This window comes from Dipodomys merriami, unplaced genomic scaffold (assembly GCF_024711535.1).
Source record: "Dipodomys merriami isolate MVZ:Mamm:240054 unplaced genomic scaffold, mDipMer1.0.p SCAF_85, whole genome shotgun sequence".
Classification (NCBI taxonomy): Eukaryota; Metazoa; Chordata; class Mammalia; order Rodentia; family Heteromyidae; genus Dipodomys; species Dipodomys merriami.
Window position 1 is genome coordinate 3,569,001 of NW_027206457.1, and position 25,769 is coordinate 3,594,769.

The following is a 25,769-nucleotide window of genomic DNA, read 5'->3' on the forward strand; positions in this document are numbered from 1 at the left end:
ACAAAGGTGTTCCCACTCCTGTGGGCCGAAACAAGCCTGGGTAAGAGAGAGGCCTAGTCCCATAACATAAGTCTTCAGGATTTGTTGGGGGATGCAAAGGAGAGTAGAAAAGTCCCAAATTCAACATGAATGGCATAATCACCAATTGCCAAGCATTAGCTGTGTGTGCCAATGCACTACTGGAGTGGCCCAGTGCTTGTCTGAGTGTACATGTGAGATCTACCATGTCTCTTTTCTGTGGGAGTCCTCAGTCCAGTGTTGTGTTGATATATTCACTCTCTGAAGCCTGGAAAATACTTCTTTTATTCTCTGGAAAGGGGGTGTCCTTATCTCCTAGAAAGGGTTAAGATTCAAGCCATTGAAGATGTTACCTAGCTTTTAATATTTCAAAAGGACATTTTCTTTTGAAGACAAATGCCTTAAGACCAATGTCATATGAATTCCATTTACATTTATGGGAAAAATCCACTAAGACCTTCTGCTTTCTCCTTGGCATTAGGAAATGGTATGTGCTAGCTAACTTTTTTCTGGCTTTTTATAAGGCTGCAGAAAGTACCACTATTCAAAGAACTAGTGGGGAAAATAACATGATGCTTAAAGTTTCATTCCCAGATTATTAGTTTGTGAGTTTGGGATAGTCAAATCTTCTAATATGATAAAAATCATCCTCTGAATTTTTATATGATCTTCCCAATTTTAATATACAAGTGGCTTAAGTGGATATTTTCAAGCTCCCTAGATGTGATTTGGTCATATGAAAAAAAAACACTAAATGTGTCTGAAGACCAAATTAGCCCATTCACCAAATCTGCTATGTTTGATTTGAGATCCTGCAGATTCAGGGTTGTCAATTGTGAATTTTAGTTTACAAGTTGCTTGGATTTTGAATTTTTTTAACATTAAACAGTCAGCAGAAACATGGCAACGAGGAAGATGTCAAAAAGAAAGTAGCAAATCTAAATCCCCTTAGCAAAGCATTTAGATAAGCTCTTAGATTCATTCAGGGTGGGAAAATTCAGTGAAAGCAGACTGAGAGGAACAGGAGGAAACTGAACATTTACCCAGCTGGACTAAGTCTGTAAGGCCTCCTAGCATCTATCAGACATGCTCTTAGAAATGATACTGGTTCTGCAGTGGGACCTCTTCCCCCAGCTGGCCATGCACATGTCATTGACCTGCTGGGGGAAAAAGGTCTCCAGGTCACTCTAATCTATGTACTACACACTAATCAATAACTCGGGGAGTCACATACCCACCCACAAACATGTAACTCAATCAGTGCTGAAGGTAGGGGAAAATTTTGCCCCCTGTAAACCTGCTGTGAGCAGCAGAAAACGTGGGTGATTTCATTATCTGAGATTGCTTTGTCATATTTCTGCTGAACCGAAGGATAACTGAAATGAACATGAATAATTCAGCACCATGGTCAGGGCTGCAGAACCTCTGGGGACCCCCGTGGCTCCCAGATTCCATCTCTGCCCCAGTGGCTCAGGGTGTGGAAATGCCAGACCCAGTAACCATGAGCAGCCCCAGAGGCCAGCTGTGCTGTCCCCAGAGTCACTTGAAACTGCCAAAGGAGGAAGAATCTGTGGGGGCAGAGGTGAGTCAATCTCCAGATCCAGCCAAGGTCAGACCTCCAGGGCAGGACCTAGACTCTTAAAGAGAGTATTCCTGAGACTCCAGGAACAAGTGAGACTGAATCCTTGGGACAGTCTTTTTCCTGTTTTCCTGTTATTATCCTCCACTTAACTTCCTCTTCCCCCCCCCCACTTGTCTCTCTCTGTTCCTTGTCTTCTATTTTACTCCATCAGTCATCCCTCTTCTTTTGATAGAATTGTAGCATGTCACAGCCAATGAGCCTGAAGAGGCTTCTGATATCAAGTTTAACAAAGCCAAATGTCCTGGAGGGTCTAGCAGGTCATGTGAACATGTAGAGTGGACAGGACTTCCCTGGCTACAGGTGCTCCTGTGGGCTACTGAATACTGTGTGTGGCCTACTTGCATACATTCAAATTATACATTTTTTTATTTTGATGTTGGCCAAACAAAACACATTTATAACCTAATATTTGAGGACCAGTCTAAGTTGGCCCATAGCAAGATACTGGTGACTCATGCCTATAATCCTAACTGTTTAGGAGGCTAAAATGTGAGGATCAGTGTTTACCAGCCCAGACAGACAGATCCTAGAGACTCTTGTCTCCAATTAACCAGCAAAAGGCTGAAGTAAAGGTATTACTCAACTGGTAGAGTACCAGTCTTGAGGGAAAAGGCTAAGCAGAAAACAAAAATGCTTAAAAAATGATGGTGGATTTTCTTTGAAAAGGAGAAGAAAAAGACAAGAAAGAAAGAAAAACATTGAGGGAATGGGTGGGGTTGGGAGAGATGGTGGGGAATGAAGAGAGAGGTGACAGTGATCAAGATGCATTGCATAACTACATAAAGATAATAAAAGATAAGTGAATGAAAGGAAGAGGAAAACAAGCTCAAGGCCAAGTTCAAGCCCTAGTAGCAGGAATACATACATACATACATACATACATACATACATACATACATACATACATACATACATACATACATACATACATAAACTAGCTCACAGAGAATGAACTTGAGGACAGAGAAGGGGAAGTGACTAGCCCAGGATAATACTGAGTTTCCAAAATTCCAGGCTTTGGTAATTTCCAGATCATTCTGTCCCTCATCTCCTTCTGTGAATTGTTCACCACTTTTTTATTTAATTTCTCACTCCCCCTGGCCTACTTGCAGCCTTGGACTCTGAGGATCAAGGTGAATTCACCAAGACCTTTATCCTCCCAGAATGCTGGGCCTGTCTGAGGGAGGTCACACAGCACTGCACATACTCTGACAATTGCTAGGTCGGGTCACAGGCTGTCTGCCTGAGAGCTTCTACTTCCTACTGCCTATTAATGCAGAGACTGGCTTGATTTCCTCACCGTGTGGGCCTCCCCATCAAAAATACCTGCTTATAGGAATCCTTATCATCTATTTGTACAAGTGGCATCCTCTCTACATATTCTATTGTTTAGAAGCAAGTTATTCAAGGGACAATAGTATACAGGGTCATAAATACCAAAGGGCAAGGAAGCCATTAGTATATTAGTATAAAATAGTGGAAGCTTAAAAAAAGATTAATTAGATTTTTTCAGAGAACCATACAGACATCCAGGTACAGAGAACAAAGGTTTATTGCCAGGAAAGAGGGCCAGCAAGACTCCTTCTCACAAGGGAGAAGGAGTCTATTGTCTGGGGTGACTCATAGGAAGTTTAGGAGGGGCTAGAAGGGGCTAGGAGGTGGAGACTCCAGTATGGGCCAGGGGCTTCATCATGGTTGACTAGGATGTATGGCTTCTATCCAAATAGTAGATAAGGGGTCCTGCAGCTGCCCAGACCTGAAGGTCACTCTAAGGGGCTCTTATTGCTTTATATGGTGGTAGCTGCCCCAGAGAAGTGCCATCCCAAGGTAAAGGGGGCTGGAGGCTGATTATTTACTGCCTTTACTACATGGGCCTAGTGTTGCCTAGGAAGAGAGCATGCTAAGCTGTGGAGAAGGGAAGGAGTAGACGAAGCTATGGGAAGGGAGCTCATTCCACTAACAGTCTATCTGCATTTTATAGAAAAATGGCAAGCAGCAAGGGAGATTTTTGACAAAAAGAAGGAGAGAGCATTTTAGAATCTGACCTTGCCTATGGCAGGAGAAACTAGAGCAAGCTTTGGGCTGGCAGTAAACCAAATGTAACTTTTCTGAGTTTCCCATCCTTATTTTCAGACAGTAGCTGTAGAGAGAACCAAGCCAGTCTGTATGGTTATTCTCCATCTATGTCTACGCTATAGCTTTGGTATTAAATTCATATTTGGCTCTCCATGGTGGTGGGACTGGCATTATTACACACTATCCCAGCTATCAAAGCATCCTCTCCCTCTATGGCATAAAATACATCCAGCTGTCTGGGTATATTGCCTCCAAATCCTTCACCACAAATATCGAGTGGTTCCCTGGGTCTGTTTTTGCAGACCAGGCCTTGCACTCTGGGGATGAGCTTAGTCACTTGTGCTTTGGGCATGGCCATTCCCTGGACTTCCAAAGCCACAGCATTTTCCCTGGAGAGGTTATTCAAGAGAACACTTACTTTATTAAAAGACCTCTGACAGAGCCACATCATTAGCCAAGGCTGGCTTAACAAAGGTTTAATATAGACAATGATGAGATGATATTAACTCATTGGCTCATGTTTGAGAACTTGACACATCGTAGATACAGGGCTTTGTTTCAGCAGTGATGGCTCAGAACTGTTTGCATTGGAAATTGAATAATGTTCTCATGCCCTAGAAATCTTGTGCTGAAGCCAAGGAGACATTGAACCTGCCTAAGTGTATCAACCACCTCCCCACCCACAAAGCTCATTACCACCCAAGCCAAACCCTCCAGAGCCCGAGAGAGACATGCTGCCCCAGGAGCCAGGAGTCCACTTGATTCCCCTTACAGAGCAACTTGCCATTCTCATCCATTTATTTTAAGCAAATTATTCAGCCAAGTTGACAAGCATGAAAAAAACATAACCTACCCTGGGATTTTCAAAAGAGATTTTCTCCCAAATATGATTCATTGTGCTCTGATCTCTTACTGTATTTTTATCAAATGCCCCCATGCCAGCTCTTAAAAGAGCTTGGCCAGCTCTGCTGGTTACTGCTGATTTCTTTGACTCTGTTGTTAGATAAATCCTTTACTAACCTATAATCAAAATTTTCACCTTCCGGAAGCTCTAGGAGATATTCAAGGACCTGTGGAAATCTAGGAGACAGTCTATAAAAACACTCGATGACACACATGTATTGAGCAACTATAATATGCCAGCTCCCTTCTAGGCACAATATATTACAGTATGGAAGGAACATACATGGCTTTCTGACTTTGTGATGGTCATTTTTCAAAAGGAAGGACAGACTAGAAACAAAAGAAAGAATTAGGTGAATAAAATAACTTTGGACATTGGTACAAGCTATGGGGAATATAGGACAAAGTAAATGCATGAGAAAGTCTGCCCAAGGAAGCACTGCTGATGCAGAATCCTGAGTGAAGAAGTGTGACCCCCAACAAGGCTCTGAGAGAAAGAGAATTAATCCCATTGGTGAGATAGTGATAATCATTATTATTAACTACCACTCACCAAGCACATACTATGCCCAATGCATTCGTTGAGCACTGAGGTGAACAAGTTATACCTCGTGTGTGTGTGTGTGTGTGTGTGTGTGTGTGTGTGTGTGTGTGTGTGCGTGCGTGCGTGCGTGCGCGCGCCAGTCCTGGGGCCTGAACTCAGGGTCTGGGTGCCATCGTTTAGCTTCTGTGCTGAAGGCTAGCCCTCCACCACTTGAGCCATAGCTCTACTTCCAGCTTTTTTGTTGATTAGCTAGAGATGGAAGTCTCAGGAACTTTCCTGCCTGGGCTGGCTTCAAACTACAATCCTCAGTTCTCAGCCTCCTAACTAGCTAGGATTTCAGGTGTGAGTCACCAGTGCCCAGCTTATACCATTTTTTAATCTGCCAAAAACCCTCCCAAGGGAGCTAATATTTTCCTTTCACACACAGAGATACAAAATTACATTGATATATCACACTAACCTATCTCTCTTCTAAATGGATGTGGGGAATGATGGAGGACAAAAGCTGGGACATTTGGGGATAATACTTTTATGTTGTGTAGACTATGACTTCTCCCTAGTGCAGAAGCCCTGGGAGAAATCACTTCTGCTGGCTCATAGTCCTAGGTTGGTGACTAGGGGACTAACCCAGTTTTCTAGCTCTTCATCTGTTTGTTAATTCACTGAGTACTTATTCTGTGCCAGGCACTGTATAGGAGACATCTCCATAAACTGAACAGATTCAAGATTCTAAAGCCACTACCTTTCTCCTGTCTAAGAAGTAAGCCTCACTCATGGAATACAAACATAAACAGAGAGACTCGCAAAATAATTATTCATGTCTATTTTCTGCTTCTGCTCTGCATCCAATGGCCCAAACATGGATAAAATATGACATCCCTTCAAGCAGCCAAACTCAGCAGGAAGATAGACAGATAAGAAATGGCAGTGCAGAGCACTGAGCACAAATACAAGAACAAAAGCAAAGTCTTCTGGTGGCCTCAGCTGGCATCCTCCACAAAAGATTAGATGCAGCTCCAGTAAGATGTCATTGTACTGCATAGCGGGGTCTCAAGACCATTCAGATTCAGGGTAACACCTGTCCTTACATAAACACCAACCTGAAACTTCTTCCATTCCCTCTCAGCCCAACTCACCTCCCAGGCCACCATTCACCTTCCTTCTCCTAAGTGTGTTACCATTACATTTCTCTCCTTACTAGCTCCCAGATTGTACTGGCAAGAAGAGAAAGCTTCATCCTCTGTAAAGGCCGGCAGGGAGTCTGGACATCAATATTTTTTGTGTGTGCATTCTAGGCCTGGGGCATGAACTATGGGCCTGGTTACTGTCCCTGTGCTTTTTTGCTCACAGCTAGCACTCTACTACTTAAACCACAGCTCCACTTCCAGCTTTTTGATGATTAATTGGAGATTTAGAGTCTCACAAATTTTTTTTGCCTGGCCTGGCTTCAAACCCCGAATCCTCCTATCTCAGCCTCCTAAGTAGCTAGGATTCCAGGTATGAGCCACCAGTGCCCAGTGGCATCAGTATTTTTTAAGCCTCACAAGTAATTCTAGTTTGCAATTCGAAAAATGGCCACCTCACCAGGGGAAAGGTGACTATTACAGCTGTTACTTTTGTTGATCAGATGCCAACCCAAAGGTCTGTGGAGCCTCTTAGAAAAGTGACTTCCTGGATCTGAAACTGGTAGAGCATTTGTGATTCTCAGGCAAGCCCCTCTCATCATCCTTCACAGAAAACTAAATGAACCTTACAAGTCCATAGCCCAGGGCACAGTGCCTTAGGTAAAAGGCACTAATCAAAATTTTCAGGGGGTAATTGGCAAATTGCCTCTTTGTAAGTATTCTGAATTAAGCACTGTGAGTATGTGGAAGAAGCTGACTGTGGCTTTGGGCTCTGGGCTCATGCCTCATCTGCATAAATGAATCAGTCCCAGGACACAGGCTCCCTCCATATGACCCTACCAATGAGAGAACACTGCTCCTCCAGCCTGAGTTCAGCAGGTGAAGGCTGAAGGCATGCAGTGAGGGGCCACTCGCTGAACATGGGAATTGCAAAGCCATGGCTATGTGCTAGAGGAGTGAGGCTGAGAACCCTGGCACTCACATACACCCATGCATGCCAAGACTGGGGTTTGCCCTGGGCAGCCAGATGGACTTGAATTCCATTTGTAGCCTGATTAGAACAAGCTGCCCATTTGGTAACATCGCTGCCTTGTGGTGGGATTTATAGCATTATTGTCTCCAAAGGCGATTAAAAGGAAGGGGGGAGGGAGGGAGGGAGAAGAAGAGGAAGGAGGGAGGGAGGGAGGGAAGGAGGGAGAGAGGAAGGGAGGGAAGAAAAAATAAAAATAAAAAAGGAATGCTCTCCTTTCTGTGTGTCCCTTTACCTTTGGAGTCAGGACTCTTATTATTTCATTAGCCAGTCTCATTCCCTCGATAGCAACTGGGTTCATGAGCATTTGATTTAGGCTGCAATTAAAAGCCCCAATCATAGAAATACATTTTCAGAAGATAATTGGGTGCATCACGCCAGCTTGTTGGCCTGTTAGCTGGCTCTAATTGTTGGACAGTAAATTAAAAGCCAGTGTAAGTAAATGGTTCATCCAAAGACACATGAGAGGATCAAGGACTCTGCCCTTCACCCTAATCAGGGATTTTTCCTTTGCCAGGGACCACAAATCCATTTCCTCTGTGTAAAGGACACATGGGGTGGCAGACATTTTAATGACTTCACATACTTTAACATGAAGAGCTCTTGAAAGATTCATTTTATACTTTGCTTTTTTCCTTGCCCACTCTCCATATTTTTCTTTTCCTTTGGGCAAAGCCTCCCAAATGAGCCATACAACTTTTTTCATCTTTCCTCTCTCAGAGTAGTAGCTCCCACAGTAACAGCTTGAGCTGAAGAGAGCTTTTTCTGTTTCTTTTTTGGAAAGGTGGCAAAGTGGTCACAATATAAACTGGGCTCTCTCTTGCAAGTTAGATGCTCCCTACATTGTACAAGAGAAGGCAGAAAAACTTGGGCATTGGATAGGACTTTAAGTGTGAATATGGGAATCAAAATATCTCAAAGGAAGCCGACTGGTCTTTGCTAGGACATTGTCCCTAACTCACTTACCTTTTGGAAAAGCTCTCCTCTCCCCATGTAGCTCACCAACACTGAGAGTTGTGGTAGTCTTATCTAGACTTGTAAGTGCTCATTCAACCTTGTCCCAGTGTGATACTCTAGTCTCTACTATGTTGTTTTAGCCATGTGACTGACTTTGGCTGCTAGAATTCAAGAGGCTTTAGATAGATTGTATCATCTTCATCTCCTCTCCTTCCTATCTTCCCTCAGGATGTTTTTTTTTTAAATCACATATGAGGACTGGGTGAGAAGACATGTGGTAGGTAGGGAACCCAGAAGAGCCAAATTAAACAGCTGCAATTGGTACCCAGCTACCAACATTGAACAAGACTGGGAAAAGTATAATGGATTCTGCAAGAAGTGACACATCCTCAAGGCTTTGGGGAGAGAAAAAGGCAACCTTTCTTGTAGAATGTGAAGCTGAAATGGGAGAATGTGGAACAGTTTTCATATTTCTTGCCATGCAGTTTGAATAGAAGGCTCAAATATCAAAGAAAATCAGCCTGAGGCTTAGAGAATCCAGGCCTGTGGCATCTCTTGACTTTCAGCCAAACCATGTAGAAAACAGATTCTCCCCCTGGCCATGTAAGTATGAGAGCTAGCTGCATCTTTTGCTTGGATTTGTTTGCTTAGATTTTCTGACATTTGGAGCTGAAAGAATTCTCACTGCAGCAAGTTCCAAATCTGAGGCTGTCATTCTCTCTGACCCCCCCCCCATCAGTCCTTCAAGAGATATAGAAGCCCAAGGCCTCAGTAATCATAGTACCATAACTGAGGCAAAGGACTCCCAAACCTACAAAGCCTTAGAACTAGCTGGGCCTCAGAGTTATCTACAGATGCAATATTTGAAGAATGATTCCAGCAGATTGAAGAGAAGCTCCCACAAGACTGAGCTGGAGAAAAGACTTTTATAAAAGCCCAAGGGAAGAGGGGGTATAAAAAACTCAATATTTCACCTGTAGCCTTGGAGCTGTACACGGAAGCCTCCATCCAAAACATCAATCATCATAGCAACCAACATTGACCAGGAAGAAATTGGACTAAGCCTACTAGAGAATTTTATTTCTAAAAGCATCAATGACAATTTGATTTAGATGATTAATTTCTTCACCAATAGCTATTTCTTCCTGATTTAAGCTAGAAACTAAATAATACAAACTGACTAGAATATCATTGCAGAATCAATAAAACATCCTCAACAGATAATTATAGTATTAATGTACTTATTCTCTGGTTGGTGCATCAATCATAGTTAATGAGGATAAACGGAAATGATTTTCATTAAGAGCATTTGAGTTCTGCAGCCCTGAGTCACAGAAAGCTGAAGCACAAGGGCCCAAAGCATTGAGGGACCAAGGGTTTTCAGATTGGATTTGTTGGAGTCTTGGGAGTCTTACAAAAGGCTCTTGGACCACCATTAGGTCCCTATAGGGAAACAGTTGAATGGTAGAAGCCCCAGGATTTTCAAACATGTTTGAACATCTCCAAACACTGATTTATATAAAGAATTGTTGGGGCTCTAATATTGTTAAGAAAAGAGAAAGTAACAGATAAGAAAAGAACAGAGAAAATAAAGAATAAGTTTTACAACCAGTGACTTCTCTGATCCCTTCATTTTTCCAATGGGGAACCTGAAGCTCAGAAAGTGGAAGAGAGTTGTCCAGTGTCATATAGACGCTTAGCAAAAGAGCTTGGGCCAAAATACAGATATTCTGGCTCCCAAGCTATTTCCCATTGTATATACTTCCCATTGTAATAGGCCTTACACATTTTCAACTGTAGAAGTAATTGAACAGCAGCAAGGAGAATTGGGTAGTTGGCCCCAAAAAAATTATCAGTAAGGTAATAGCTATTTCTCAGCAGCTATCCATGGCATGCCTTGTTCCTGGCCCAAGAGTCCACCTGAAGTACTCATTCAAGATCTTTCCCATATGATCCAGAGACCACAACCAACAATTCTTGGAGGAGGAAGGGATAACTCCAACCTGAATTGGTGACTGACTTTGCTACTAGCCACATGTTTCTTCATCGACTTATCACTTACTTACTTGCTGATCTTGCTCAGATCAGCAAGAACTGCCTACCAACCCCATACACTCAAGAAAAAATATACATGGTCATGGTTTTATGATGCTTTGGGAAACTTTTGCTAGAGAGGAGTAGAAATAGGTTGAACATCACTAATCTGAAAATTTCAAACCCAAAGTATTCCAAAATGTTAAACATTTTTTTGGGTGGGTCGCAGGGCTTGAGCTCTGGGCCTGGGTGCTGTTCCTCAGCTCTTCAGCTCAAGGCTAGCGTTCTACCTCTTGAGCCACAAAGTCACTTCAGGTTTTCTGAGTAGTTTATTGTAGGTAAGAGTCTCATGGACTTTTTCTGCCTGGGCTGCCTTTGAACCAAGATCCTCAGATCTCAGCTTCCTGAGTAGCTAAGATTACAGGCATGAACCACTGGCGCCTGGCTCAAAATCTGAAACTTTTTGAACACTAATATGCCACTAAAAACAGAAAATTTCACCCTGCTCCCACAACCTAAAAATATTATACAGAATTACCTTCAGGCCATGTGTGTAAGATGACATATAAATGAATTTCATGTTCACATGTGGGTCTTTTCCCTAAGTTATCTCATTACATATACACGAAAATTCCAAAATCTGGAATCTCAAGCACTTCAGATAAAAGGTATTCAACTTATATACCTTCTATCTCCATCCATTCTTGCTGCTACAACAAAATACCACAGGCTGAGTAGTTTATAAATAATACAAACTTATTTCTCATAGTTTTGGAGACGGAGAAGTATACTTTACAGCATAGTCATTTGTGTCTTTTAAGCGCTACCTTTTACTTCTTGTTGCGTCCTTACATGGCAGAAAGACAAAATAAACAGTGTCCTTTAATGGCAGAAGAAATGGAAAGGCAAGAAAGAACTTTTTATAAAGGTGCTAATCTCATCCATCGGTAAAGTTCTTGTGACATATTTACCTTTTAAAGGCCCACCTCTTCCTGCTTTGGTTAGATTCCAACATGTGAATGATAGAATTACAGTACTTCTTACCTTTTCCTTTCACTATACTATATACATTTGTCTTATACTGTGAAAACTTACTTAAGTAGGACTGGAGATGTAGCTCAGTAGTAGAACATTTTTGTAGCATAATCAAGCCCTAGGGTTCAATTCCAATGCCACAAAATTTTAATATGCAAACAACTCCAGACTCAAAGATATGTACCAAGACAGATTTTGAAAAGGCTCAAGAAACCAGAATATAATATTAAAAATGAGTTCATCTCATTCTAATCCTGCCAGTAATCCTGAACCCATCTCCTTTCCTCTCTGGGACTTGAGATCTTAAAAATGAGTGGTTTGCTCCTGAGCAGAGGCAACGGTTTCCTTACCTGTGTCCATTCTTGCTTATTAAGGATAAGGAAGATTTAAAGAATTCTGAGGCTCACCAGGAAAGAATGCTATTATTTATTAGTAATGTCTGCCACGATCAAGGGAAGGGAGAGCCAAGCATGCTAGTAAATTTCTATCCTCTCAACATCAAGAAGCAGGAGGATTTTAATTCAAGGCTAATCTAAATGAGCTAGGAAGTTTGAGGCTAGACCAGGCTTCGTTGCAAGACTCTTCAAACAAATAAAAGGACAGGGAAGAAAGGGTACAATGAAATGGTAGAACAATATCCATGGTCCAAGGTTGTCCAACTCATACAGATCTTTACTAAGAATCCTTCTAGCACTGCAGGTTTCCAGGGTTTCCTATTTATAGTGCTTAACCATGCCAAGCCAAGCAAGCTATGCGGTTCTACCATGACCAACCCTTTATTTCCTACCTTCTATCCTCCAGACCAAACCTAGAAGATCCTGAAGTTGTAGAACACAGAGATGAAGCCTGGGGCAAGCATTCCTTTCCTAGATGGTGAGCAATGGCAGGCACTGGACAGGTTTTCACTCACACTGACCTGTCCCACACAGATTAAGTCACCATTAGAATTGGAAGGAATAACGGTAGCACTGAAACAATTTTGATTACTCTGCATATGAACCAGGATGTGTGTGCGCATGTGCACACATGAGTACATGCATGCACACACCCATACACAGGAGCAGTACATTCATACCAGCAAAGCTTGAGGCAGAGCCTCAGAGTGAGGGTCTCTAGAGTACCAACAACCTCCTGCCAGCCTAGACCACCTCCTTTGCTGCCCCTGACACACCCACTTGCTCACTTAATGGTCTTATGCAGTCTCCACTTGAACAGGATTTGAAGCCTCTAGAGAAGGTTAAAAATAGCGTCTTGAATACGGAAATCACTTCACAGCTTACAAACTGTTTTCACAACCTTAATTTCATTTGATCCTCAAAACAGCCCTGTGATGAGAAAACTGAGGTGCAGGCAGTTAGGTGATAAGTCTGGGACAAGTGGAAGACAGGAGGAAGGGCTGGGATTGGAACACAGGTCTTCCCCATCAAGATCCTGTGCTCTCCTCACACTACCAAATTTGCTTTTCTTATCTACCACCAGTCCTTGTTTTGTCACTAACACAGGAGATATTTGTCCATTCCCCAAAGCTTTGGTTCCCCAATCTCCCGCATTCTTTTAGCCTCCTGGTTGTCTACCAGCAAAACAGTTGGCCTTGTTTTTCCTCGGGGGAAGCAGAGTAGAATACTCATGTGATCTTCAACTTTTGAAGCAGGCAGTCTTGAGTGTAAACCCCGTCTGCCACTTCCTAAGAGGATAAAGTGGACAAGCTACTTGATTTCTCTGGCACTTCGTGTTCTTTCCTGTAGAATGGGAGTGATGATAATTCCCACAGCACATTGCTTCTTAAAGGAATGCACAGAACAATACATCCATGAATATCATAATAAACCTGAAGTGTATAACAGTGCCTGGTACATAGTGGTTTAAACAGAGGCTCCAGGTAGCATTTTAAAGTAACAAATAACAATAATAACAATGACAATGATGCCTAGAAGCCAAGCCAAACAAACGAGAGTAAAGCTGATACCTACAAATCTTTTGCTTAGTGTGTGCTGGCTAATTTCTAAAAGTCTTTCCAGCTGTGAGAGGATTCAGAGCACACACCCAGCAAACATCCCCTTGCCCCATTCATCAGCTCTAACAAGAACTCTACATCAACACTGGATTTATTGGGTGTAGGATGCAGAAAATACATTGCAGGAGGAGTGGGTTGTATAATCAGGTGTGTGATTAGTCATGCTAATGACATTTATACTAAGGAGTAGAACTAATTTACAATAATTTAATTATCAACGAACAACTGTGCAGGAAGAGGAAGCAGGGTTGTCAGATTTTTCAAATAAGAGCTCTTGACCAACAGTTCCAGCATAACTGTGAATTTTCGTAATTCTGAACACTGGATCTGAGTCTCTGAATGCCTAAAGAGCAGTGGCTAACATTTGCATGAAAACTCCTGGCTTTATAAAGCATTTACCTGTGCAGAATCTCATTTGACTCACAATAGTGTACTTTAAAATTCTGATTTAAAATGACAAGCTGAGAGGTAGAAAATAGGCTGGACTGAAACCATTCTGAGCCTTGGTCTCTTTGCGACACAGAGGTGTTCACTTGGAAGTATATAACAGGGACACCTATGCAGCCTTGTAAAAGTATGTAGCTCAGTGATAAAATGCTTATCTAGCACGTACAAGGCCCTGGGTTTTACCCCTACTATAGCAAATAAAGGTCCAACCAATAAATATCTGGACTCTTGTATGTTTTTATTATGAGTCAATATTAATTCTGGGGTGAGAAGTGAGAATTTTGACTCATAAACATGCTGCAAGTTAAAAACCACCCAGGACAGCTGGTAGGCCTGGGTTGGAGTCTTCTATACAAGTGTTTGAAACCTGACTCCACACTTTCTTACCTTTGGCAGGACCCAGATCACATCACTAAACCTCTCTCAGCCTCAGTTTCCTTATCAGATAATAATATCAACATCATGTGCTAAATGAGAGAATGTAACTGAAACTGTAAAGAGTAAATAAGTTTTCATTCCCCTTAGATAGAAGATATTGCCAATAAAAGCTCAAGCATAGATAGCATTTGTTCTCCTGAACCAAAACCTGTTGTAAATTTAAATGTGAATCTTAAAAGGCAAAAAAATAAAAAGTAACTTAGAATTGCCACCTGTTCCTTATGAATAGATCTCTGAGCCTCTCAGCTTGTCCTCCTAAAGGATCAGCTAAAGGGTGGCCTTCTTAACATCCAGTTACCAAGGTCAGTTCCCCCAGTGGCTCCCCCAGAACGACTCCCACAGAACTCCTGTGCCAGGGAAAGCGCCAATATTATTTTCAGTTTTGCTGTTTGAGAAAACAACAGAGGTCAAATAAAAGGCATTCTTCTGTTGGGAAGTTCCTTCAGAAAAGAGGTTCAGTGTGTCCCTGCAGCTGAGGTAAATGAATGAAAGACACTCCACACCTCCTGTCCCCTGGAGCTCAAGGAAGAATCTGGCCTATTCTCCTCACTGAGTGAGCTTCCTCCAGGCCCTGTTCCAGGATTCCCCCCCCACCCCCCCCCCCATGCTGAGGGTGACAAGCTTCTGTTGGTACCAGCAGCCAGAAACAACGGTGTAGTAAAGATTCACAGTGAGAAGACCTGGACAGCGCTCACTGCTCCTACCACCAGTCCTCAGAGCTATTCCCCGTGTGTGTGTGTGTGTGTGTGTGTGTGTGTGTGTGTGTGTGTGTGTGTGTGTGTGTGTGTGTGTGTGTGTGTGTGTGTGTGTGTGTGTGTGTGTGTGTGTGTGTGTGTGTGGTATTGGAGATCGAACCCAGGACGTTGCACTTGCTAGACAAGTGCTTTGCCACTGAGCTACATCCCAGCCCTGCTTGGCTTTTTCACTCCAGGTTGATGCTCTACCACTTGAGCCATGCCTCCAGTTCTGGTTATTTGCTGGTTAATTGGAGCTAAGAGTCTCATAGATTTTCCTACATGAGCTGGTTTCAAACTTCTATCCTCAGATCTCAGCCTCCTGAGTAGCTAGGATTACAAGTGTGAGCCACTAGCATTGGGTGGTTTTTCCCTACTAAGCAAAGTAGTTGTGACCTCCTACCTCCACTCGCTGCTGCCACGCAGCTCCTCTGGCCGGAGCAGTCCACTGGAGTCAGTCTCAATGCCCCAGGACATGACTCAGCCTTTTGCTGTCCTCTCATCTCAGGTCACAGGGAATCTCATTACCAAATCTTAGGTGCTGTCTGATGGCTCTGGAGGAAAAACACTGGCTCTGGCCAGCTCAGGAATGCTTCAGCTGTCAAAGTAGTGAGTTTAATGAGCTAGTGATGGAGAGAAAAATGCCCAATCTTTTTAAGCTTAGGTTTAATCCTAGCTGCCTAATTGTGCCCAGCTGTTCCTTGACTCCCTCCCAACCTGTCCAATGAGAAGAGCTGATCTCTCTGGCTCTACAGGCTAGGCACAAGGAAGGCCAATTACTGGTCAAACTGGAACCAAAACTCAACACAAAGAAATCCACATCATCTGGTTATGTGTCCATAGGTGCTGGCCCCAAACCCAAAAGTCCCACCCTCAGTGAACTCAGGTGAGTTCTGGCCCAGAAGTATGCATTACATTTATTACATTTAAAAATAAATTCCAGGTCTGGGAATGTGGCTTAGTGTTAGAGTGCTTGCCTAGTATGTATGAAGCTCTGGGTTCAACTCTTCAATACCACATAAACAGAAAAAGCCTGAAGTAGCACTGTGGTTCAAGTGGTAGAGTGCTGGCCTTGAGCAAAAGGAACTCAGGGACAGTGCCCAGGCCCTGAGTTCAAGCCCCAGGCCTGGCAAAATACAGATAGATAGATAGTCTATCTATCTATCTATCTATCTATCTATCTATCTATCTATCTATCTATCTATCTATATCTATATCTATATCTATATATATATAAAGGCATGTTGGCTCACACCTGTAATACTAGCTACTCAGGAGGCTAAAATATGAAGATCATAGTTCAAAGCCATCCCAGACAGGAAAGCTGTAAGACTCTTATCTTCAATTAATCTCCAGAAAACCAGAAGTGGTACTATGGCTCAAAGTGGTGGAGTGCTAGCTCAAGCCCCACATTGACAGAAAGAAAGGAAAAAGGAAGAAAGGAAGAAAGGAAGAAAGGAAGGAAGGAAGGAAGAAAGAAAGAAAGAAAGAAAGAAAGAGAGAAAGAAAGAAAGAAAGAAAGAAAGAAAGAAAGGGAGGAAGGAAGGAAGGAAGGAAGAGAAAGAGAGAAAGAGGAAGGAAGGAAGGAAGGAAGGAAGGAAGGAAGGAAGGAAGGATAGTGGTTCAAGGACAGCTCTGATAAAAAAAAAGTTAGTATCACTTCATCTTAACAAATAAGCTGGATATGGGGGCTATATGCCTGTAATACCAGCTACATAGAAGGCATAAGTAATGGATTGTGGTGTTAGGCCAGCTCCAAATAAAAACATGAGAGACTATCCGAAAAATAACCTAAAAGTAAAGAGAGCTAGAGACTTGGCACAAGTGGTAAGGCATCTAACAAGTACAAGGCTCTGAGTTCAAATCCAGCAGCACCAAAGAAAAAACGTAAATTCATAGTTTTCCTAATTGTGAAATCCTGGATCATTAAAAACATTTACCTCAAAAGACTTTACCTCGAAAACCTAGACTTTTGTTTTCCCTTACAAAAATTATAATCTCTAACCACGCATGCCTATGTTCTGCCAACCATTGTCTCGGCAAGAACCAGCCCCTGCCAACAGAAGGCCTGAGTATCAGCTCAACACTGCCTCTATCCCTGGACACCGGAGCCACTGACTCCTGGTGTGGGCTTTAGTCACTTTCCTCTGTTCCCTGACTCACCATGGACTTTGCCCTCCTTAAGAAGCCCTACATGATCTCACGAGGCCTTCTGAGGCAGAGGACACGACCTCTTGAGCAGAGAACCAGTGCTGTCACCAGTCCACCACTCTGGGAATGCTTGAAAGAGGCCCAAGGGTAGAAAGCCATCTTAGAGTCCCTCCATGGTTGCCCATGTCTCCTCTCCAACCAGCAGAGACAACCATCACCACCTGCAGCTCCGCTGCACTCACCTGGTCAGTGTACACAGGGCAGCACTTACAGGGATAGCAGCTTTCCTGGTTCTACATTCTCTATCATCAATGCCACTCCGACCCTTTCTTGTGGCCAATTTAATGAAGGAGGATCGGAATGAATGATGCCATGGCTTGAAAGACAAAGCAGTTTGGGCTGGTCCAGTGGGGGTGCTTGCCCCGAGCTTGTTAGGGCAAGAATGCCCAGTCAAGACAAGGTGAGCTTCTGTCCGTCGTTAATTGCACCCCATTTTGCCCATCTCTGCTCAGCTAACCCGCAGAGCATTCCGACGTTTAAAGATTACCAAGGCGAGTTTGTAACGAAGCCTCTCCCTCTTTGTCTGTCCTTGCGCCAACAGCGGCAGAAGGGATACTAATTAGAGGGTGAATTATTAGCTTCCCATGGTGCACTGCAGGGACATTAAAAATGAGGGGGCTTTGCTGCTTGCCTTTTAGATGGTTAGTCTTGGTTTAATATATTCGTGTTTCTAGGTGAGCAGCAGGGGACAGTTTTTATGATTATAATTGTTGCATAATTACTGGCCTAAGGTTGCCTATTGTTAAATAAAAATGCTGAGATACTAATGTTTTATTGAACAGTACAAGAAGATAAAATTGTAATATCTTTTCCTGAGCAATCGAAGCTGCTCATTTGCAGCCTGGTGACAACCCTTAGCCATCTTATGGAAGAGGTGGATGGGTTCTGCCTGGCCTAGAAGTCAAATGTAAAATATTTGCTTAGGAAAGGCAACAGGGGCAGAGAAAGGAAAGGGAGCTGAGGAACTCTAGAGCAGCCATTGCAACTCTGCACGTAGACAGGGCAGGGCCCATCTAGACTTGGTCAAGATGCATGCATTCCACACAGAGGACAACTCTCAGCCAACTGGCTCTGTAGGAAGATAGACAAATGGATGTCTCTTGCAGGCATCCATTTCTGCAAGAGAAATTGAAGAGACAATGAGTCAGAGATACCAAGGTTGCTGAATCAGGGATGCAGCCACTGTGAGATATCCACTGGGGACCAGAGCCCTGCTTTGGGCTATCTTAAATCTCCCATTCTTTGAGCCACTGAAAAGATTCTGGAACCAGCCAAGCAATGCATCTTTATCATATTTCTTAAGTCCAGCTATTGCTCCTTATCCCCATCAACCTACCCTAGCCCAAATTGCCATGACTTAAAACTCTAAAAGTCTCTCTGCCTTCTATCTATAGCCTGTCTTTCACAGAGGGGATGCCTGCTCACAGCCAACCAATTTTTTAATGCACTTGATTCAGAACTGCTGCCTCACCAGAAAAGCATAAATGCATGGAAATACCATTTGATTTGAGCAAGAAGTACCATTTGATTCGATCATTCTGGTCTGATTTCCTCACATGTCCCTACCTGCACAGAACCCTAGGATATAGATCACATTGACCTGTGCAGGTGGGAAAGCACAGACAGAGCAGACAGAGCGAGCCTAAGTTTCAGAAAGTCAAAGAGCGAACTAGTAGCTTCTTCCCCCAAAGACTTTTTGGGACTTCCTTAAGCCCAACCAACTCCTAGATTCTACTCAACACTTTCACAGCAAGCAAAAGCTAAAAACTAATTTTGCTCTCTCCAGGTTCCCATATGGTTCTTCCCAATGAAACCTTAGTCATGTGGGAAGAGACCTGGGCTGGGAAAGAGGAAGCCTAAGTTTAGCAAGTCTTAGACATGTCACCTTCACTCCCATCTTTGCAAGAGATGCCATGTCATCACTCTGCTCCAGCACACAATTCTTGGGAGGCCTGAATGGACTTCAGAGGACCAAGGACTGTCAGAGTCAGAGAGAGCTCATCTGGTCCAATTTCTTTTCAAATGCAAGAAATCTTTGCAGAGCCATTCCTGGCAGATGTTCATCCTCCTTCTGCATATACAAACCACTCTGGAAAGCTCCAAGAAACTCCCCCTTGTACCTGACAGTTCTGACATTCCTTAGTTTTATCAACTTACATCTGCACAGCCCTGGTCCCAGGTCTTCTTCGAGCTATACTTTGCCTACCCATTGGCTCTGAACTCAGTGACTTGCTCATTGTTGCTAATCTCTTTTCCGGGACAATTACCCTAGGTTCCTTGACCATTCTTCATTTTCAAAATCTTTTATCACCTTCACATTCTAGATTCTCCTCTATGCCAGCCTCCCCATCCTATAACAAAGAAGAATACAACTCCATATGTCATATGGCCAGCCCAGAACAAATGGCCTCCCTCACTCTGGTTACCACACTCCCACTAATGCAAGCTGTGACTACTGTACAAGCTTTTAAGTAGGCACAAAACACTATTGGCTCATCTTGAGCCAACTAAATCCTCCAGACCTTTTTCACACAAATGGCTCTAGCTTGGAAGATGAAAACGCTCATCATTCCTATATGGGGTACTTTGATAAGACTGAAACAGAATCTGTGGGTTTAGATCTTTCTTTATCCAATCATGATAAATCTTTACAAACCTCAATTCTGTCACCTTGTCTTGAGTTGGAAAGCTCTGCCTTACTTACAGCTTTGAATCATCTGTGGTTTTGCTAAGCAAACCTTCGGTGTCTTTAATACTTGTTATTAATAACAAGTATTAAGTTACCAGTGTTAATCAATGGAGAAACTACAGTGCTAGAATAAAGGAGGATATCTAAAACAATAGAAATAAAACTAGTGAAGTTAGGAAATCAAGAAAAAAGTGCATAGGTCACTAAAACCTTATAGGAGAATCAGATATAAAAAGTGAGGGAAATCCCTGAGGTTTGTACTTGGCCACTCAGAACAAGAAGACTCAAAACACTAAGATATCAGCTGAATTTAACCAACAAGGTTAAGTTTGTGTAGATCTAAGCCACTCCTACCTCACTCCAGTTCCCAGAAGACAGGGTCTCAGTTGATGATATAACGAGTCAGAAATATGTGCTGATAAGGGAAGAATTTTGACCATGCAGTACATACTCTAGTTCAGTTTGTGTTGGTGAACACAACTCCTAGATATAAGAGGAGTATTTAAGCATAGAAAAGTTAAAATGAGTATGTGTCCTGCAGCACCCACAGGTTTATTGCTTCATCCTGTAGGCTGAGCCATATCCCATACTATTAATCAAAGTGTTGCACATCAGTATCTTTTGCCTAGAATGACCTTGGACCGGAACATTGTAGAGATCTCTCTTTTAGGTAATGTCTTTGAAGATGCTACTTATGCTACTCTCTGTATTATCAATAATGTTCAGAAGACTTGAGACTCCCTTAGAGAGAAATGCACAGGTGAAACCCAGTATCTTACTCCCCCAAGGCTTTTAGACAAAATTATGACAAATTCAGTGCCCCAAAGCAGGGGAAGTTCAATCTCTTGTAGAGCTGAAGTCCAGCAGTTAAAATCAGCTTCACTAATCAAGATCAAAACAATGGTAGGCATTCTCCCTCACTTAACATTCTTGCTAATCTGTATCTGGCCTCGTGCAGCTTCGAGTAGCTGCCAGCATTCGTTGACTTATGGGAATCATGCTCAAATCTCTGCCTTCACAATCATATTGCCTTCTCTTCTGTATGTGCCACACTGTTCCCTGCTTCTCATAAAGATGCTCATCATTGCAAAGTAGGATCTAAAACCAACATACAAAAATCTATAACTGGGGCTGGGAAGGTGGCTCAGCGGTAGAGCGCTTGCCTTGCATGCATGAGGCCCTGGGTTCGATTCCCCAGCACCACATAAGCAAAAAGAAAAAAAGCCAGAAGTGGCACTGTGGCTTAAGTGGTAGAGCACTAGCCTTGAGCTGAAGAGCTGAGGGACAGCACCCAGGCCCAGAGTTCAGGCCCCATGACCGGACCCAAAAAAAAAAAATCTATAACTCTGCTATACAACCACAATGAACAAGCAGAGACAGAAGCCAGAAAAATAATCCAATTCATTAAGGGTCTCGAAAATATCTAGGAATTAACTCAGGTGAAAGACACCTGCAAATAGAAAAACTATAAATCACTGAAGAAAGAAGAAAGACATTGGAGAAGATGCCAGAAAATAGTGAAATATCCATTTTTTGCCCATGGATTGACAAAATTAATACTACAAAAATGGCTATAGTGCCAAAAGCAATCTACAGATTCAATGAAATGCTCACTAAAATGACAATGTCATTTGAAATTGAAATAGATATTTCAATCCTAAAATTCCAAAGCAATTCTGAGCAAGAAAAGCAATGTTGAAGGTGTCACAACTCCTAACTTCAAACTATACTACAGAACCACATTAACAAAAACAGCATGATACTGACACAAAAATAGACATGTGAACCAATGAAATTAAATAGAATATGCAAAAATAAACCCACACAGCTACAGTGTGATAGCCAGGTACCAGTGGCTCACACCTGTAATCCCAGCTAGTCAGTAGGCTGAGATGTGAGGATCACAACTCAAAACCAGACCAAGCAGGAAAGTCTGTGAGACTCTTATCTCCAGTTAGCCACCAGAAAACTTGAAGTAGTGTTGTGGCTCAAGTGGTAGAGTGCTAGCCTTGAGCTGAAGAGCTGAGGGACGGTGCCCAGACCCAGAGTTCAAGCCCCACGACCAACAACAACAACAAATACAATGTGAATAAAAGACAGGCTTTTCTATAAGTGGTGCTATTCACATGAAGAAAACTAAACTAGAACCTTATCTCCCTCTGCCTAAAAATCCATTCAAAGAGAACCCTTGACCTCTGGCCCGAGATGGCAGCGCCCAGAACCTCACTCTTATAGTTGGCTCTAGTTGGCTCTGAGGTGAAGTGAGACCGAAAGCCGGGTGTCAAGCTCAGCCGGATCACGCGGGCCGTCAAGAAGATGGAGACTGGTGGAATGATCTGGGCCATCGTGCCAGCTGGCCAGGCTATGCCTGGGCCCTCTAGGGCCCATCTTGGGTCAGCCAGGTGTTTCTATCAGCCAGTTTTGCAAGGAGTTTAACAAGAAGACGAAGGACATCAAAGTTGGCATTCCTCTGCCCACGAAGAATTTGTGAAGCCTGATAGGACATTTGGAATCAAGATTGGACTACCCACAGTTTCCTACTTCTTGAAGACAGCCGCTGGGATTCAGAAAGGGGCCCGGGAAATGGGAAAAGAGGTGGCCATCCTGGGGACACTGAAGCACATGGAAGAGATCGCCCGAGTCAAAGCACAGGATGAAGCCTTTGTCCTGCAGGATGTCCCTCTATCTTCTGTGGTCTGATCCATCATTGGCTCTGCCCGTTCCCTGGGCATCCCAGTGGTGAAGGACCTCAGTGCAGAAGAGCTGGCAAGTTTCCAGAAAGAGCAAGCCTCATTCCTGGAGTCTCAGAGAGAGGCAGATTTGACAGCCCAGGCAGAAGCTACCAAGAAGTAATCCTCTGCCCTCCATACTCTGGGATTTTGCAGGGGGCCAGTTGAGAAAGCTGTGCTCCAGGGAAGGAAGATCATACTAATGTATGATTGACAATATCAAGGGATCAAGCCTAAATAAAGATCCTTTATTACCCACTCTCAATTTCTGTCTGGACACCTGTGAGAAGGGGACTAGCACTGGTTGTAACCAACCTAGACAGATGTTAGGTGCCTAGAAGGTAGGTAGGGATCACAACTGTGTATGGCTGTAATAAAGTGCTTGAGGCTGTATAGTTTATAAATAAAAGATGTTTACTTGGCTCATGAAAATAATCCATTCAAAATGGTTTCAAACTTTGGAATTAGGGATAATACTTAAAGGTAAAATTGTGGGCAACAGGTTTCAATAGGACTCTGATTACTCAGGAAGTATGAATAAGAATTGACAGCCGGTTGCTGGTGGCTCACACCTGTAATCCTAGCTACTCCGGAGGCTGAGATCTGAAGATCGCAATTCCAAGCCAGCCCAGGCAAGAAAATTAGTGAGACTCTTACCTCTAATTAACCACCAGAAAACCAGAAGTGGTGCTGTGGCTCAAGTGGTAGAGCACAAGCCTTGAGCTGAAGAGCCTAGGGACAGCGCCCAGGCCCCCAGAATTCAAGCCCCACAATCGACAAAAAAAAAAAAAAAAAAAAAGAATTAACAAATGAGACTGCATCAAATCAACAGTCAATTCTGCACTTCAAAAGAAAAAAAACACTAGACTGAAGAAACAGCCCAAAGACTGGGAGAAAATCTTTGCTGGCTATTCATCTCATAGAGGATTAGTGCCTAGAAAAAATAATGATATATATATATAAATATATATATATATATATATATATATATATATATATATATAAAGTTCAAAGTTTAAATACTAAAGAAATAAACAATCCAGTTAAGAAATTGAGGAGGCTACAATGCTTGATAAGAAATGTACTAATTATCTTGCCCATGTAATTGTAACCCCTCTGTACAGTATTTTCACAATAAAAAAAGAGAAAAAAAAAGAAATTGAACAGCTGGCACTGGTGGCTCACGCCTATAATCCTAGCTACTCTAGGCTTGGTTCTGAGAATCACGGTTCAAAGCCAGCCCAGTCAGAAGAGACTTGGCCCTATGGCTTAAGTGGTAGAACACTGGCCTTGAGCACAAAGAAGCTCAGGGACAGTGCCCAGGCCCTCAGTTCAAGCCCCATGACTGTCAAAAATAAGAAGAAATTGAACCAATATTCTCAAAAGAAATACAAAGAGCCAAAAAGAAATGCTCAACATAGTCATCCATAAAGGAAATGCAAATCAAAGTGGCCCTGGGATTCCATCTTACCTCAATCAGAATTTCAGTCATCAAAACAACAAACAGCAAATTCTTGAGGGGTTACAAAGGAAAAGGGATACTTCTACACTGTTGGTGGGAATGTGAATTAGTGTAGCTTCTATGGAAATAGTATGAGGGTCCTTTAAAAATGATCCTATGATCTTACTATACCACTCCATATCCTTGGGAATATAAGTCAACATATTTTAGAGACAATCGTGAGCTCCTTTTTATTACAACGTTAGTTACAATAGTTAGGCTATGGTATCAACCAACCAATGAATGGATGAAGAATATGTGGTACATATGTGCATAGAGAATTATTCAGTCATAAAGAAAAATGAAATCTACAAGAAAGTGGAGATCATCATGATGAGCAAGTTAAGCCAAGATCAGAAAGACAAATACCACAAATTTTCACTCACATGCAAGTTCCAGACCTAAATAATAATAATAATCAGTGGAAATAATGATGATGATGATGATGATGATGATGATGATGATGATGATGATGATGATATGACTGTAAAAAGCTGGTGAAACTACTGGAGGGGGACTAGAAAGATGAGGGAAACGTAAAGGGAAAGTCATAGGAAGTTAATATGATTGGAGTGTATTATAGATAGACACTAAAAGAGCACAATGACTCTCACCAAAAACTGCTAAGAGGGCAGTAGTAAGGGGAGGGGTTAAGAAGAATAACAAAAAGGATAAATTAGATCAAAGAACGGTATTTGCATGGATAGGAATATCACAAAATCCTTTATACAATGAATTTTATGCTAACAAAAGTTGTTCATAATTGTATTTAAGGTTCACCTAGGAAATCCAGAATAATCTCTCTATTTAAAACCCTTAATTACATTTTAAAGACCTCTTTTCCTTAAGATAATATTTATAGGTTCTAAGGAGTTGAGTCCTGATATTTTTGATTGATGGTTTTCCAGCCTTCTACACTCTGAGTCAAGTTAAAATGTTGATCAGGATAAAATTAGCATGAAAAGCCCACACAGGCTACAATCTACCATCCTGAGATAATCACCCCTTAGTCAGCATCCTGAGAGAACTTACAAATTCAGTTTTCAACAGCTGATTGGGAAATCACTCTAGGAATGAACAAAATGCATAAAATCAGTCCAGGATGTATAAAATGTTATATATTTGTATTAAATATTATTATAGGTTCCAAAGAAATAGTGACTCAGGGTTTACACATAGAAAAAAGAAAAGACTTAAATCTCCAAAAGGAGCTATTTACAGGAATAATGAGAAATGAGAACACACAGGTGCTGCAGATAGGATTTCCCTGGAGACAGAACTTGATGTGGAGTTTGGCATGCAAGGTGTTTCGAAGAGCCCTTGGGATCGCCATCAGTGGCAGGAAGGATAAGAAAGCAGAAGTGGGTAGAGGAAGGTATCTAGTAATGTCAACAATAGCAGCCTTGACCAGCCCCACAGAGAGCTCTGGAGCTGAATTCATTCTTTAGAGTTTTCCTCTAGAGTTGGGCCAAGTTGATCATGCCTTTTTATTCTCACGCCAAATTAGTCACTGGAGATGGTCTGCTCAGGGAGAGCTGTAACCATAGGCAAGGCAGCTCCCTGCAGCTCAAATAATCCTTGAAGAGGCTGAGGACTGTCTATTGATTACCCTCTTAGAGTCAGACAAGCCCTTCTTTGGAGAA

General features: G+C 42.5%; 1 pseudogene; it reads left to right on the forward strand.

Moving 5' to 3' along the window:
- Window positions 1–1,405: 1,405 nt before the first annotated feature.
- Window positions 1,406–22,749, forward strand: LOC138820238 (large ribosomal subunit protein uL11m pseudogene; annotated as a pseudogene).
- Window positions 22,750–25,769: the final 3,020 nt, after the last annotated feature.